The following is a 17,537-nucleotide window of genomic DNA, read 5'->3' on the forward strand; positions in this document are numbered from 1 at the left end:
TTAGCCCTGAGTTTAGATGCTTTTATCTATACTTTTTGGAATGTAGGACTAACGGTATAAAAATCTGAGTTTTTAATAAATGTATTAACTCAGTATCAGACTGATAGAGGCCTAGGACATTGGTAGATGCAGCCAACAAATCCAAAGAAAGAATGTATATTTAGGAACTGCAAAAAAAGGTAAAATAAGGTACATTTCAGGACAGGGTACAAAACAAAACTCAAATTTAGAAGGTTCCAGTTTTCAGGAACTGGTTTTCAGAAAAGGACTGTAAAAACACTTGTGGGGAGGTAGGTTTCTTGAAAAAAAAAATTAACATTTAAATGTGAATTTAACCTGGTCTAAATGTTTCTACAGTTACATCAGTGCTGAAATGCATAACATTTTTATGTCCACAAGTTCCCAATTTATTCTTCAAATTGATTCCTATGTCCCTCGCCAATACTTTTAGATACAGCAGAATGTCAATGAAGCATTGAGTTCAGTTCAAGTTCAGATTAAACTAAACTCACTATACTTACCGCTTTTCCAATAGCCCAAAGTTCCCAAGGGGTCCCCAGAAGGTGCCAACGTCTTCTCCTCAGCTCCTTCATGGTGCCAGCCTTCAGCCATTTTCATTTACCAGTGCATGATGATGTCACTCCTTCACATGCTCAGGAGTCAGTCATTGTGGCTTACAGGGATCTGCCTGGCAATGTAAACTGAGCTTTTCTCAGTTTACATATCATGGGAGACTTCTAGAAGGCAGGTATGTTATTTAATTTCAGAAGGGACATTAGTCTCTGCAATATCTGCAAAAAGCAGCCTGCCTGCTCTTAATATGTTTTATTTTGTCTTCTGTTCCACTTTAAGCTCTGCCCTCTCTCAAGTCTAAGTTTCCCTTGAATAATGTATCATCTAATTGGCTGAAGCGCTGATCAAGTGAAAAATTTCCAACATTCCTGTTCGAGAGAAGCCAATCATTAGATTGACTTCTCTCCAGCAGAGAAGCCATATATGCATCGAAATTCATCCAGTCCCTGTTGAACCGCCCAAAGTTTGATCCATCTATGGCAAGCATAACACAGGTATTGCAGGCATCACAATATGCTGCATTTCAGGTTTATGTTAAGTTGTTTTTAGTCTTGCAGACATACAGTACTGAATCTCATTATTCCGGTAAGACATGCTAGAAGTAGCAGACACGATATGGGTTGTTTTAAATTGGAACATTTTTTTTTTTATGCTTTTTATACAATGTAAAATAAAATCTACAAAAACATGCAAATAAAAATAGCACATAAACTTTTTTTGCATTGGTTTTGTGATGTAACAGGCCCAGCCCTTTTTTTGCTTCCAAATATGTAAACACTTTTTGATCTGTAACTGAATTGTTTTAATATTAGACTAAGGTGTACATTTATAAAACACTCTTGTTGATAAAGCATAGCAAAGTGCTCTACAATTTTGCTTTGTGTTCTGCTGTTGTAGGAGCACAGTAACACCGAATAAGTATGTCACATTTGAAAAATGAGCATTGGGACTTCTTAGGTGCCACCTCAATAAAATTCACACAGTCAACTTTTTTCTTTTTTTTTTTAAGTATAGATCTTTTTTATTTATTATGGTATATACATAAAAATGTCTTAAAACTTTCTGCCTGCTTCTTTTAAACATCTTAAGAGAATTCTTTCCACATGTATTGCAAACATTAATTATTTTAATTTCCTGCTAGCTGGATTACTTAATAGGCTAAATGCTTTTTAGAGTACACATATTCTACTTATTCAGGAAATGTGGAAGACAACTATTTGTGTGAGGTTAATCATACCCAGGTACAATACAACAAAATTGCCAAAGCCAGTCCTCCCAAACTGCACTGGGAGTGACCAGCAGCAAGGCAGTTTTGCATCAGCAAGTACAAGGACAGCCACAGCAAACTACTTACCAATTTCTATCTTCCAGTTAATGCGAGCTCATTGCAGTTTGATGAAAATGCATGTGTTGCTGCAGAGAAAAAGTTTTTTTTTCAAATTGAAATAAATTAGATTGGGGTACTGCTGCTGCATGTACTTTAAGCCAAGCAAATTGTAAAAGAAAAATCAATTCCATAGCCAAATGCACTTATCCAGTGTGTGCAGTTACTAAGACTCTCCACTCCACAAACTATAATGTTCTGCATAACAACATATAGTTTAAGGCATCCCCCAAGCATGTTATTTAAATGATTTGTGTGTTTTCAATGTTTCTCTTTAAGTCACTTAAAAAAGACCCCCTCACTGCTGTATGGTTTATTTTTTTTGCATTGGTATATGTCCCCCATGGCAATGTCCCTTTTTTGGAGTGTAGTTTAACTGTTAGTCCAAGAAAATGGCAAGAATTTAACCACAAGATTCATTCTCCCCTAGAGACTTCAATAGGATTTGCCTAAATCTATTGACCAAATTGAACATTCACTGAACCCTCGGTGAATCAAACATGAGAAAATGTACCTATCACTAAGCCCTAGAAAGCCATTTGTCTTTGATACTGAGTTTTTTACTTGAGTTGGAACTAGAGTTATTAACTGTGATTTTAGATTGATGCACATTGGTTTCCTTATGTCAAGCAGCTGCAGTAAATGGTTTTCAGTTATAAATGGGTGAATCTGGATTTGTGTATGAAAATACACACATAAATTAATTTACTAAAGGAGTATAGGTTGTTCACTGAAGCTGGTCATATACTGGCTAAACTTAAAAAAGCTGAATCTTTTCCACCATCCACACATTCGAGGTGAATGGGGAAATCCTGTCTGCTGCAACATTGCATTCTGACAGCGGGAAGACTCCCCCACTATCAGAATACACAGATCAACGCTGCAGCCGCCGATCAAGTGGCTTTTATCTGGCAGGGTGGATGAAAATAAATTGATATATAAATTAACTTCTATTAAATTGAAGTGGCCATATATAACTCAAAATATGGTCAGTCCCTGCTGAACTGACTGACTTTCAATCCATGTATGATCAGCTTTAGCAAAGTGAACGTTCACCTAGCTTAGTAAATAATGTAAAGCTGTGTTCAATCATCTAGTCATGGGCAAGCAAAAAAAAATTTTCAATAACCTTTGCAAATGATTGGGAATGCATAGTGATCAGTTTATTTACTACTCATTTGGTAAATCTGCCCTAGGGTGTTTTTTTGAGCAGTTGTGGGTAAACCAAGACTAAACCTTTACACAGACAGCAAAATGATGCCTGATAAAATTTTATCTGTTTAAATCCGCTAATCTGTTAATATTCTCTGAAAATCTCAGTGGCAATTGGAGGAAATGGGAGCAGAAATAAGAACTATATTTGGCTGCAGCTGATGCTTGTAAATACCTAGAGGATCAGAAAATAGCCATTATGCTGTACAAAATAGGTCATGAGGTCTTAGAGTGGAATAACACAATGAATATAGCATATGGCAATCCCCAAGCACCTACCATGAGAGAAGTATTGATAGGATTCAGAGGATATTGCAGTCCCCAGAAAACAATCTGCATTATATCATTGTGGGCATGCTCAGTGTCAAACAATGATATAGACACATTTCTGGCCAAAGCTTCCTAGACATTCAATGATGACCAGTTGTTTATACTCAGTCTGGCCTATCTTTCCAAAAAATGATTGTTCCACAGCCTTGCACATTCACAATGGGCAAATTTGCATGTTTGTTCCTATAGGAAGGGAGGTCTCTAGAGACACCTCACCCTTTCTCTGGGAAAAACAAAAGCAATTTTCTGAGAAAAATCCATTCAGACTATATCCAGTTGATCTTATGTTTTCTACACATTAGCCTGTGGCATGTGTGCTCTAAGCTCTCTTATATTTAAGATAGACTGTGTGTAATCTTAAATCTTTACTAAAAAGTACAGGGTGGTTGAAACTAGGAATAGCGGAAAGATGAACCTTACATACAAACATATGCAATCAATCACGCAGTGGTGTTGATTTACTAAAGGATAATAGGCAAGGGCATTTTCAGTCCACAAGGAAATTTGTATCTTAGCTTAGTGAATCTGGTAAGAGTTCACTTTGCAAAGAATATCCAATCCTGTGCAACAATATAAAAAATCACTTCCTTGCATGTGATTGGATCGTGGAAATCAGCAAAGCTTCACCTCAATCACTAAGCTAGGGAGAAAATCCCCTTGCAAAGTAAAAATTTCCTTTGCAAAATGACTAGTCTATTTGACTTTTGTAAAAAAAAAAACAGTATCTCTGAGTTTCTGTTGCCGTACCAAAGTTTAAGGTACAAGTCCAAAGTCCACCAGCAATACTGCCACAAAGAGGGAAGATGGATGTGGTTGCTCACTTAAAGTCCTCAAGATGATTACTTGGCTTCCTAAAATGGGCCTGTTACCTTTTCCATGAGGCAAGAATCATGGAATGTAGGATGACCTTGAAGGAGTCAAACACAGCTGCACAGCTTTATAAATGATGTGGGAGCAGTGCTGTTTTGCCAACTAAGCAGGACTTAGCAAAGCAGGAAACCAAAGTCAATAGGCACTCCTGTAGGTACAATCTCATAGCTGTATCTGCTTCCAATTGTTTTTTTTTCAAGAGTTTTGGAACTTTTGCTAATACTGTGCTGCCCGCTGTTCTTCTTCCTGGAGGTTCTAACATAAAGAAGCAAAATCTTTGCTTCTGCCAGGATGGGTATCTCCACACAGAGATACAGCCCAGAACAAGGTCTGGTAAGCCAATGATAGGGAAGGATCAGCTGCAAACATATAGGCATTGTTTGTGGCTAGTTCTTTGCCCCTTGTATGCCTTTTTTTGGCAAAGCTTCCAAAGTCTGGCTCCAGTTTAAGAATTTTTCTTTAAATTTGCTAGTAGACATGCTTAATTTCAGAAGAATCGCTGTAGGTTTCTTATGTGCTAGCAGTTTTCTTGCAGAAAGCATAGCACGATGCACATTCTCAGTATGCCTCGGATGCAAATATGAAATAACTCCCATACACAAGAGGAGAATGCCCATCATCCAAGGTTGGCCAATAAATACTGAAAAAGTATTTGACCCCTTCCTGATTTTTTTTTGCATATTTATACACTTAATAGGTTCAGATCATCTAACAAATTTTAATATTACACAAAGATAACCCGATTAAATACAAAATGTAGTTTTTAAATGATGATTTCATTTCTTAAGGGAAAAAAACTGTCCAAACCCGCTTAATTTTTTAAACATATAAACTTACTTATACTATCATCTATATCTTAAACCAAAAAAAAATGAGAATATAATTTTGATAAATACACAACAATTAACAGCAATGAGTATAATATTATTATTATTATACAGGATTTATATAGCGCCAACAGTTTGCTAAGCACTTTACAATATAATGGGAGACATTACAGCAACAATACAGTTCAACAAAAGAGGATTAGGAGTTTATTACATTAACTGTATACAGAAATAGCGATACATAAAAATATAATATGCATAATTCATTATCTCATTAGGCCAATCTACTTTTAACATTTGGATTTTTAATTCATGTTTACCTAGATTCCTTGGACGTAAACATCCAGGTCACCTTCTGTTTCCGCTCATGCATGATTGCGATTGATAGATTTTTTTTGGACGACTGTCATACCATTGCATAGAAAATTGGTTGTTCGCATGCGAAACAACACAATTTTTCACTGTTGTTCAACCGGATTTTATAGTTCACAATATCGTTATCGGTCATAACATCCTGCTCATCAACGAAGAGAAAATTGGTCGATCATTTGATCAACTAAATTTTCCATACGATTTTCTTACCATGTATTCCTGCCGTAAGGGAAAGTTATAACCCCCATCCGTTTTGTTTGTATTTTTTTTTTTGCCTTTTTTGTCCCCTTGGGGAGATTCCCATTCACTTCCTGTCCCATAGCAAAAACAGAAAGTGAGAGGAAATCCCTCCCAAGTGAGGGAATCCCAGTGTGTCACCAGGGTCACCAAAACTAGTGTCCTCATTAGAAGAGTGCCCTTCTATTAATCTTTTGATGTCAACCCAAAATTTGTGATTTTCTTTTACTTTTGATGAAAATGGTAAACATTACAAATAGAGAGGGTGAATATCTCTAATGGGGGCACAGACAACAATAAAAATTGACATGTTCAAGTTCCTCTCCTCTCTATTCAAAACAAAAAGAAAACATTTTACCTTTAGTTATACTTAAATACCTCAAGCAAGGGCCTGGTCAGATTGCCTCTCCTAGAGGCCAGAACATTCTCCTAGTGTCTGCTCATGCTGCAGAAATCTCCAGGGGACAGAGCTCCCGGAATCCTGGAACCCCAGATAGACCCTTAACAAAAAGGCTATTTATATATATATATATATATATATCTTTATTTTTTTATAAGCTTAGAGTAATATAGGCAATGGATCCGATATAGATTTTGTTTTTTAACATATCAAAATGGGTTTTCACAGACGTGGATCTTCATGAACAAGCTTTATGGAAACATTAGGAGGTCAGTCCCATTATAATGAAAAAATAATTTAGATGTATTTATCACCAGGCGCTCTGCACAGTAAAAACAATTCCAGGCAATTTATCTTCTGTGGTCTCAGGAGTATTCTAAAATAAGCTCTCCATTTCCACACTGTAAGGAACAAGCTGACGCTTACAGGTGGCACAGATATAGGTTTTCAAACAAAGCTGGCTGTAATTCTGTCTTGTTGTCATATTAGCAGGATTTTCACTTTGAAGTTCCTAAAGACAGTCATGTAAGAGTCTCAGTATATCAAGGCAATTTTGTTAAGAGATTGAGAGTAAATTACTTTGACATAGTCTGAGACGTTGCTGAAGATATGATCCGTGTAACTGTAACTTAGAAAACAGAGAGGTTTTACTGGGAAATAGTGAAGGTATTCTAAAATTACACATATCTGTCTTTTGGCAGCTGCTCATTGGATGTATTGTTCTCTAAAATCAGTGAATATTTAGGTAAAACTAAATTGATAATATACTGCATAAGATATATAAATTGAGGCTCAGTGTATTGAAATATTAGGAAATTAGAATAGCAATCCTTTAAAGCACCCTGGACACTAGTTCAGAAATATAAACTAAGATTAAAGTGTTACTAAACCCACAACAGTAAAATCAGTCTGTATATGCTGCAAAGCATGCTTGTTATACTCACTTTGGAACCTAAGGGGTTAATCTTCTGCATTATGTAAAAAGGCTGTTTGACCTTGACTTCTCAGACCCTCCCCTTCTTCCAGTGTCCCCCTCTTATTTTCTGATAAGACATATCTTGTGGAGTCACTCTACACATGCTCAGTGTGGTCTGTATTGCAAGTGAGTTTTTTTTTTCTTGATGCATATGATCAGCACAATGCCAATCAGCACTGTCCAGACAGAGGGCCAGGGGTCCTGCATCTTCCTAGAGGAGAATGAAAACTCCTCCTACAAGCTTTAACGTGCTCGGCTGGAAACTGATAGAAGTCACAAGACTGCTCTACCTGCTGATGAGAAAAGGTATTTAGCAGTTTTTATTTACTAATATAATTGCATTTCCATGTTCTGTGTACTATGGGAGACTAGATATAGTGAATGCAGGGTCCTGGGTTTTAATAAATGTAGTATATTTTTTACAGGCAATGTGTGAAATTAGACATCCTGCAGACTGCCTAGGCATTCTACAGAAAGCCTAATTTCAAACATTGCCTGTAACATATCCACTACAACTTCATCAGCAGATGTACATATAACGTATATATGAATATACCTCTATATACAATATACATTTTTAAACTTTTTAATATACCTTTAAAAAAACTTTGCTTTGTGTTATTTTTTCATTAATTTCATAAGCATTACAGAAATCTGACTGAACCAAAGTGAAATGTTTAGGCGATTTTGATCAAAATTCAAGTCAACGATTGCATTATCAAAGGCTCTAATGAACATTTTTTTAAAAATGTGTATAGACGGATGAACAGGAATCTAATGCAGACCGCCCCCATCAGCAATTCTACTTTAACCACAGGACAGGACTGTGTGTGTGGACTCCCTTTCTCCTCTCTCTTAGCAAACAGCAAAGGACCAATCAGCAGTAAGGAGAGGAGAACTAGATGTTTCCGGAAAAATAATTCTCCTCATAATGTAACAGAGGGGGATGTGAGAGGACCGTGCTGAGGAGCTTGTTTTTAATAGAGAAAGAACCTGTGTCAGATGTGGATTCTCCTCAGTGTGTGACTGGAGCTGAGTGTGACAGGAACTGAGTGTGGCAAAGGAGCTCCATTTAAGAGAGAAAGAGCCTTTGTCAGTGGAAGCAGACTGACGTGTGAGGGATTATCAGAGGCTACAGATTGTGACCAAATTTAATGGATGGATGCAGCTGTCATGGGCAATCCAGAGTCAGCCGATACCCAATCAGAGGGATCACTGCTGCTGTGTCGCTGAGTCTGGTGAGAGGGCCTTGTAACCACTACTTATTACCACCTTTAGAGGCTGAGCCATTAGGAACTATCAGGTACCTCACCGCCCTAATACTGTCTGCAAGCTTTATTGAGAGCTTTAACGTGCACCAACAGACCCCAACAATTAGCTTAACTGAAGATTCAGGACTAAAGACTGTACCTAACAGTTACTGCCCTGAGGCCATGTGGGTCTTTTTTAGTTAACCTCTTGGCGCCTGCCGAACGCAAATGTGCGGCCTCCCGGCATCTGGGCCTAGACGCCGAGTGGCAGCGCATTTGCGTTCTATTAAAAAAAGACATATGTGCTGAGAGCGCGAGCCCTGCATGCTCTCAGCACACACGTTCAGTACTCATGGAAAGGACCCAATCTTCTCTTTCGATCGGGACCTTTCTCAATCATGTGACCGCCGTGACAGCGAATCATGGCAGTCACATGTCCCTAAAACCCCGCCCCGCCTCCCAACTTCTGGAACCCTTAAAGGGCCAGGAGGCGCCAGCACCAAGGGGTTAAAGAGGTGCCTCTTAACTACTTCCTGTCTGGCCCATGTATATAAATGGCCGGACGGGAGCTGTGCAGGAGTGGGTGGCAGTTTATAAATGTCCTCCCACATCCCTGCCTGTGCACGTTCCCTGGGAGTGCACGGCACCGCGAGCCAGCCGGAGAATACAGCAGAATACCGATCACTGTACGGGACCTCTGTGTGAGGTCCCGATCATGTGATCACTGATTGGCCAATCAGTGATCACATGAATAGTAGTAACAAGATGTCACTTCTGACATCATTGCTTACGACTTGTGAAATCTGTGAATGATCACAGGGGTCACATAGTACAAGGCTATTCACAACAGTCTTGTACCATGTGACAAGCTGTGACCAATCACAGCTTGCACAGTATTTTTCAATAGCTGCAAGAATGCAGCCAGAGAGAAGGAGAAATTATTGCTTTTACCGCCTTTATGGGTGTGAAATCAATCAGTGTGAGAAAAAAAAAAATCTTCATCACCACCCACAAGTAGTACAGTGTCAGGGGCGGACTGACCATTTGGAAACTCAGGCACTGCCCGAGGACCCAGGGTCAGTAGGGGGCTCCTTGAGATGCCCCTGGTACCTTTTTAATAGGCTTTTTTGAGTTTCGGCAAGGACACAGGGGCCCCATGATCCCCTGTTGCCCAGGGTCCCCATGAGTTGTCAGCCTGCCCCTGTACAGTGTCACTATGGTGACACTGTACTGCTAGGGTGACAGTATGTTAAAAAAAAAACATAAATAATATTATAAAAAAATAAAATAAAAATGTGAAAACATTTTTTGAAAAAGTATAATTTTTTGTTATAAACTAATTTGTTTTTTTTTTTACTAAAAAGATAGCTGAGTACATTTTGACCAAGATTTATAAAGAAAGATTATTTATTTACAAAATTTTATAAGAAAAACACTTTTTTTTTTTGGACTTTTTCAATTATATAGCAATAAAATAAAAATCCCAGTGATGAATAAATACCACCAAAATAAAGTTTTATCTGTCTCAAAAAAATGCTAAAAAATTAATATGGGTACTGTGTTGCATGACCACACAATTGTCATTCAAAATGTGAGAGCGCTGAAAATTGGCCTGGAGAGGAAGGAGTGAAAGTGTCCGGACTTCAAGTGGTTAAGAGACGCTGAATTCCAGCCAATTCCTTAGAGTGAACTCCAAACTAGTGTAATGTTATCATCATTTATACTGTATTTAACATTTTTACTAATATTGTTTATTGCTGACTTACTAATTCATCCTTCTGATTCTAGTTAGGAGCATAAAATCTGAAATTTTGCCAACTGAATATAATTATTACGCTGACTAGCAGACTATGATATAATCTACCAGCTGGGTGTTCATTTATGTTCAATTTGCCATTTATTCCAATCCATATCAATAGATTAAGAGCATTTACCACTAAACGGGTGTGTGTCTATTTACTGGTAGTAACCCAAAGCCAGGTTAAAGTGATTAGTCAACCAGGTGTGTTAGAGAGGCTGAGGTTGTTTTTGAAGTCGAGGTACAGGACAGAGTACCCAAAGTTACCAAGCGGCTCCTTCGGGGGGTAATGCTCCATTATGTATGGCTAGCTTTAGGCATGCTAATGTAGCCTTTCAATGTTATCACACGTGATCACCTAATAAACCACCTTGTCATGTCTAAATCATGTAAAATACTATCATAATTTGACATATAAGTCCTATAGAAACAGACAGTTACTTAAAGATTGACACTTTTAAACCTAATCAATGTTTTTTTTTAGTTTTTTTTATGTTAATAGTACCCTTATGCACTGGAGTTAGGTAGATAAATTAAATAAGATGAAAACCCTATCTAATGGCATTTAGATTACAAGAGCATTGTGTGTGATAATTGCTATTGTGTTCTTATTAAATACTGCTGATCTCCTGCAACCTCTTTGCAAAATCTTCCTGTCTACATGCATGCATTTCAATGATGGCTGCAAGGCATTTCTCATTTTCTGTTGGTGAAAACATTGGACCATGCCTGCATAATGTGTATAAAAAACAGTTGTTCTCCCCATCAATAGTCAGTATGACAGAGAGCCAGAAACAGAGCATGGTCCTGCTTTAATAGGTATTGCCTGAAATACCTATTAAAGGTATCACCAGATATTGGCAGAATCACCAGATGTTGTTTAACCAGTTTCCCTACTGCTACAGGGTGGACTCCCGTATATATACATGATCCGCGCTCCCACCATGTTCATGTGCAGGAAATGTGGAAAACCTCTGATTTGATACAGCACCCATCACTCATCAGATTCAGGCCAATGATGTTTCTCCTGACCTGCTGATCGGATGTACCAAATCAGAGGTCTTCCTGTAGCTGTGTTTACATTACACAGGCACAGGAAATGATGCAATCTTCTCTCCCTGGAGCACATTCTGTTCCAGAGAGAAAATAATGCAGATCCACATGAGTCAAAGCACTACTCAGAGACAGTGAAAGCACAGCAGGTCACATTTAACCCCCTGATCACCCCCCAGTTAATCCTTTCACTGCTCTGTCACCAGTGTCATTATTACAGTGCACACTTTTTTTTTTAATGATCACTGTATTAGTGTCACGGGGGACTTCAGATAGCGGTATCGTCAGTTAGTGTTAGTTAGTGTCCCTCCCAGATAGGGTCACATTGCCTGCCACTACATCACATTTAACCCTTTGATTGCCAGGAACACACTCACATACACAATAAACCTCCATTGCTAGTATAATGTCTGAATATATCAATATCTTTGATCAGATCAGAACTATACCAGTGTTCACAATAGTATAGTGTCCCCAAAAATGCAGTGTTAGAAGGATCAGCCCCGACACCTGCCAGCACCTGCGTTTAGCCCCTATGGTCCCGTTCCCCCAGCAAGTGCAGTGTCAGTAGATCATTTTAACTTGATACATTGCACACAAAGCTGCAGGTTTAGTCGCACTAGGTATCTATAAAACCACAAAAATATTACGGGACTTTTCTGGTACAGTGTAGGACAAACACATATGTATAAAACTACAAATTTTATTAAGTGATATATAAAAGTTATATACTAAAACCAATACATGGCTAAACAGCCCTAATATGGCATAATTGTTCTCTATAGCATTATGTCCTCCAAAAGGTCAACTTGTTTTGCATTTCCAGCTTCTTCAGGACCATGGAGCTTGGAGATAGAGAACCAATTACCATAACTAAGAAAGTATAACACATCAATATTACAGCCAATATATAACAACATACCATACACACTATGAACTGTTCTCTGCAACAGTATTTACATCGTCCCAAGGTTGCTGAGGAGTTACAATTGCATGGTGATTCTAGTACTAGTGCCGCTCATTGTTAAGTCCAAACAATATTTAGGGACAAGATCTTGTTACAAAAGGAAGAAAGATGGATCTTTTTATTAAATACTATGAGTCCTTTTTGACTTAACAATGTTCTATCCATACAGCCTTTTTTATAATAACTTTTATAATAGTTATACAAAAAGAGATTCTTGCCTATCTATGTTAATAAGTTATTGGTGAACATGTAGAGTCAATGATGAGTAGCAAAGATATAACCAGTACCTGTAGGGTTTCTATGTAGGGGAATCAGGTATTTTGGTTTGTAATTGTCATATAATTGAGATTATAGGATTATTTTTCCTCTGTGATTCCACATGTGGACCAACCAGGAGGGGGCACCCACACGGCACACATTGCTTATATTTATTCCAGGTGGCGGCTTTAAGAGGTGGAGCATAGTTTGATGATGTAGATATATAGGCATGCCAGCCATCCAATCCTTAGCTACACCCTGAAGAAGCCCCAGTTAGTGGGAGGGGCAAAACATGTAAGCTGGGAGGAAGGTATCACATCCTCCCTCCATGTGCAATCCCTGCTGAGAAGTCGGAGTGCATGCTGGCTCTCCTGACCCGCTGTATATACTCTACACCTCACGCTGCAAGCTGTCCTGTCTCATCTTCAAGATATCGCCACCCAGGACTGCATGTTACTTTGCCAGCATAGATGTCCTGAGATCCACTTGGTGAGATTGTTCCTATTTTCTGTTGCATTGAGTGATGGGCTTATTTTATGGCCCTTGGATTGCAGAATCAATCAGCTACCAGGGTGTAGACTGGACCTGTTCAGAGCCGACTATATGTCCTTTTTGAAGCTCCGATCACAATCATGTGAACACAGGAGAAGTTGAGCACACTAACAGACTGAGTTACATGAGAACTTTTATTTGGCACATAGTTGGCTTGCTGCTTTTCTCCATTGGAATACTTTGTGGGACTGACATCATTGCTGGCTCATTGAGATCTGGTTTACAGCATTATCATAGTAGGAATTGACATTTTACTTGCGCAATATATTGTTTCATAGCTCTATTACAGCAGGGTCTTCAGGGAGGCTCCATCTGCATAGTGAAGGAGGACAGGCAGAGGTGTGGAGGGCTGGCCCTTGTCACCCGCATCTCTTTTTAGAGATTGGGGGAGGAAAGGGGGGGTCTGCTTCGGGGGGTTGTGGGGGGGATTGGTTGGGGTGAGGTCATACCATCTGGGGGGTTTCCAATGGGGATGGGAGCCAGTTTTTGGGTGGGGGTGAGTGCTGTGGGGGGAGGGAATGTATGGGGTGTGCACTGTTATGTTTATTGTTTATGTCCAATAAATACATCCTGTTCATTAGCCATTGAGGTGCTGTATCCTTTCTTTCTTGGGGTTTTTTTTGTAGATGCGTATACACCCCAGCAAAACATCTGTGTTTCTGAATCCCTCATTAATTTATCTGGGCGCCTTGCATTCAAACAATTTCTCCCCAGCCAGTGTTCCGAAGATGGGTTAAAAATGTAAAAGACCTATGAGAGGGCAACAGGCTATACATGTAATTTTTGGATTTATGAGGGAATAGATAGTCACGTGGAGCCCTCTGGATTCCCAGACTACATGGGGAGCAGTGGCAAGATAATTTGGGACTTGGTGTCCACCTTTTTCCATTTATTTACTTATCAGTGCCCATAATTGCTGGATATAAGTGCAGCATCATCAGTGCTTCCTCATCAATGCCCACCAATGGCGCCTCATCAGTATCACCTCATCAGTGCAGACTATCAGTGCCCATCAGTGCTACCTATCCATACCACCTCATCAGTGTCCATCAGTGCTGCCTCATCAGCTCACATCAGTGAAGGAGAAAAACTGTTTGCAAACTTTTATAATAGAAACAAAGCAACTTTTTTTTTGTAGATTTTTTTTGCAATTTTTTTGTTTATATTGCTAAAACAACCCAGTGGTGATTAAATGCCACCAAAAGAAAGCTCTGTTTATGTGAAAAAAATGATAAAAATTTAATATGGGTGCAGTGTTACATGACCGCGTAATTGTCATTCAAAGTGCAGCAGCACTGAAAGCTGAAAATTGGCCTGGGCAGGAAGGGGGTAAAAGTACCTGGTAGGCAAGTGGTTAGAAATGTAACAATTTTAATTATATGGTATGCTTTTAACCACAATAAAGGGCCACGGCCTAATATTGCCCAATGTGGTTGTCATTTGTTGTTTCATTTAATTCACTTTTCTTTTTCATGTGGTTTTGTTATTATTTGGTTAAAGGAGGTGCTTGTGGGGTCTGCAATCCCATGCACTGGCAAACAAGGCTGTGTTGTGTGTTTGTTTGATAATATAGCTCCTGTACATGTAAGTCACCTTTGTATCTAGTTTGCCTGGAGTTCAGAGTTTAGGTTAAAAAACAGATAAGAAATTATATGCCGTATATCATTTTTTATAATGAATTAAGTGTCCTGTTGTCCCCTTACGCAATAAGACAACATTTGGTAGACCAGAAAAAAATGATGAAAAGATTAGTGGTGTACTAACAGGAAACGATTGTGACTGGTAAAAGGTTACCATACACATTTGCTGGCTTTGGGTTCATTTTTAAGGGCTTGTGTCTGGCAAATAAACGTATCCGGCAATGTCCTTGGTACATGCCTAGGGCCCCATCACCACAACAACCTACTTTTATTTTTTTCTTTATTTAAAGTATACAACTTCCAGCTTCTATCCAAGCCCTCTGGCCTACCCACTGCCTATCAGATCTGAAGCTACGAACAAAGGAGTTTCAGAGCACTTCACTTTGCTGTGTGCTACAAGTCTTAATGCTGATTCACACTTGTATGGCTTGGATCGAAACTCAGGTTTCACAGCTAACTGATACAGTAGTTGTTCATTAGGTCAGGATTTTATCCTGTTCACAACTGACGACATGTGCGGTTTAGGAAAGTTTCCCATAGAAGTCAATAGCCTGTAATCTGCACCTGAACTGGACCGCACTGCTCAGAAATCAGATATGACTCTATTTCAATCTCTGAATCCACACTGCCAGTGCACTAGACATATGTGAACAGGCACCATAGGAGGCAATGTTATTTCACATGTCATGCGGATTGGATGCGGTTCAAACTCCAATCCGCATATATGTGAACCGGCACTTACAGTGGGAGGGTGGGTCAGGGGATGGGATAGAAATCAGCTGCTTAACCACTTGCCAACCGCAGATAGCCGAATGATGGCTTCACGGCAGCTGGTCAGTTCTGGGAGGGTGTCATATGGCGTCCTGTCAGAAAACGCCTCCTGCGCACCCCCGGTAATCTCTGTGATCGCTGTGTCCTACGGACACAGCTGGTCACATGATGTGGTAAAAGGCCAATCACAGCCATGTCCAATGACACAGCAGATCACCAGTAAATGCATTTGCCTGCTATCGGCTGCATTTTCTTCACGCTGTCACAGAGGACGGATTGGCACTGATCATCAGGGCACTGATGATCAGTGCCCTGCAGTGCCACCCACCAGTGCTGCCCATCTGTGCCCAGCAGTGCCACCCACAAGTGCCTAGCAGTGCCACCCACCTGTGCCCATGAGTGCCCAGCAGTGGCCATCAGTGCCACCCATCAGTGCCGCCTATTAGTGTTGCCCAGCAGTGCCACCTATTAGTACCCAGCAGTGCTACCAGTCAGTGTCCCGCAGTGCCACCAGTCAGTGCCATCAGTTAGTGCCACCTATCAGTGCCCATCAGTGCGGCCTGTCAGGGCCCATCATTGTTACATATTAGTGCCAGCTCATCAGTGCTACCTATCAGTGCTGCCTATCAGTGCCCATCAGTGCCACCTGTCAGTGCCCATCTTTGTTGCATATCAGTGCCAGCTCATCAGTGCTGCCTATCAGTGCCACCTCATCAGTGCAGCCTATCAGTGCCCATCAGTGCTGCCTATCAGTGCAGCCTCATCAACGCACATCAGTGAAGGAGAAAAATTACCAGTTTGCTAAATTTTATAATAGAAACAAAGAAAAACTTTTTTTTCAAAATGTTTGCACTTTTTTGTTTATAGCGTAAAAAATAAACACCCAGCGGCAAGTACATACCACCAAAGGAAAGCTCTATTTGTGTGAAAAAAATGCAAAAAATTTCATATGGGTGCAGTGTTGCATGGCCGTGCAATTGTCACTCAAAATGCGACAGCGCTGAAAGCTAAAAGTTGGCCTGGGCACTAAGGGGGTATAAGTGCTTAGTAGGCAAGTGGTTAATATACATCAAGATAAAAAAAAAACATGGGTCATATAGTCAGGACCCAGGTCATTCACCAGCAGAAAAGAAGATGTAATGCAATTCTAAGTATATACTGTAAATGTGGCACCTTATAATTAAACAGTGATAATACATGACCATAAAAGTCGCAATCATTAATTTGTAAATATCTGGTGCATCACCAAATGTGCCTAAAAAAAATACAGTGAATGTGCTTCCAGTGAAGACCCATCACCAGTAAATATGACTCTTATCAGATAAAACACCTCTCACACACAGAGGTATAATGCATTCAGTGTTATCAGTTGGGATCAGATCAAGGCAAGCTCAAATCCCCTTGCCAATTGGCCCTCAGTAGTAAACCAATGGCTCCACAGAAACTCCAGATCGGGGGTGGACTGACAACTCATGGGGCCCCCGGGCAATAGGGGATCATGGAGCCCCTGTGTCCTTGCCCAAACTCAAAAAAGCCTATGAAAAAGGTACCAGGGGCATCTCATGGGGCCCCCTAATGACCCCGGGCCGTGCCCGAGTTTCCAAATGGTCAGTCCGCCCCTACTCCAGATGACAGGTGACTTTCTCCCATATCAGAAAGGCTGATACTGCACTTTTTGTTTTGCTGTCAGCACTAACTTTGTTGGTTTTATTAGATGCAACAGAATGACAATTCAGGGAGGGAGGGGAGAATTTGTTCTGGAGATGGTTGTGTCATGGAAAGTGAAGGGGGTTGTATTAGGAAGAGAGGGTAATTTTTTCTTGAAAGGCACTCTGTGTATTAATTCTCCTGTGTGTTACATACCCATGACCCCTTCACTCTCTGCATTACGAACACCTGATCCCTGCACTCTGTGATTAATACACCACTGACCCCTGCAATCTGTGATGATGCATTCCTGACCACTGTACTCTGTGGATTACACACACCTGACCCCCTGCACTCTGTGGATTACACATCCCTGACCCCTGAAATCTGTGGATTACACACCCCTGACCCCTATACTCT

This window comes from Staurois parvus, unplaced genomic scaffold (genome assembly GCF_062004578.1).
Source record: "Staurois parvus isolate SC_StPar_1 unplaced genomic scaffold, SC_StPar_1.0 ptg000402l, whole genome shotgun sequence".
Taxonomy (NCBI): Eukaryota; Metazoa; Chordata; class Amphibia; order Anura; family Ranidae; genus Staurois; species Staurois parvus.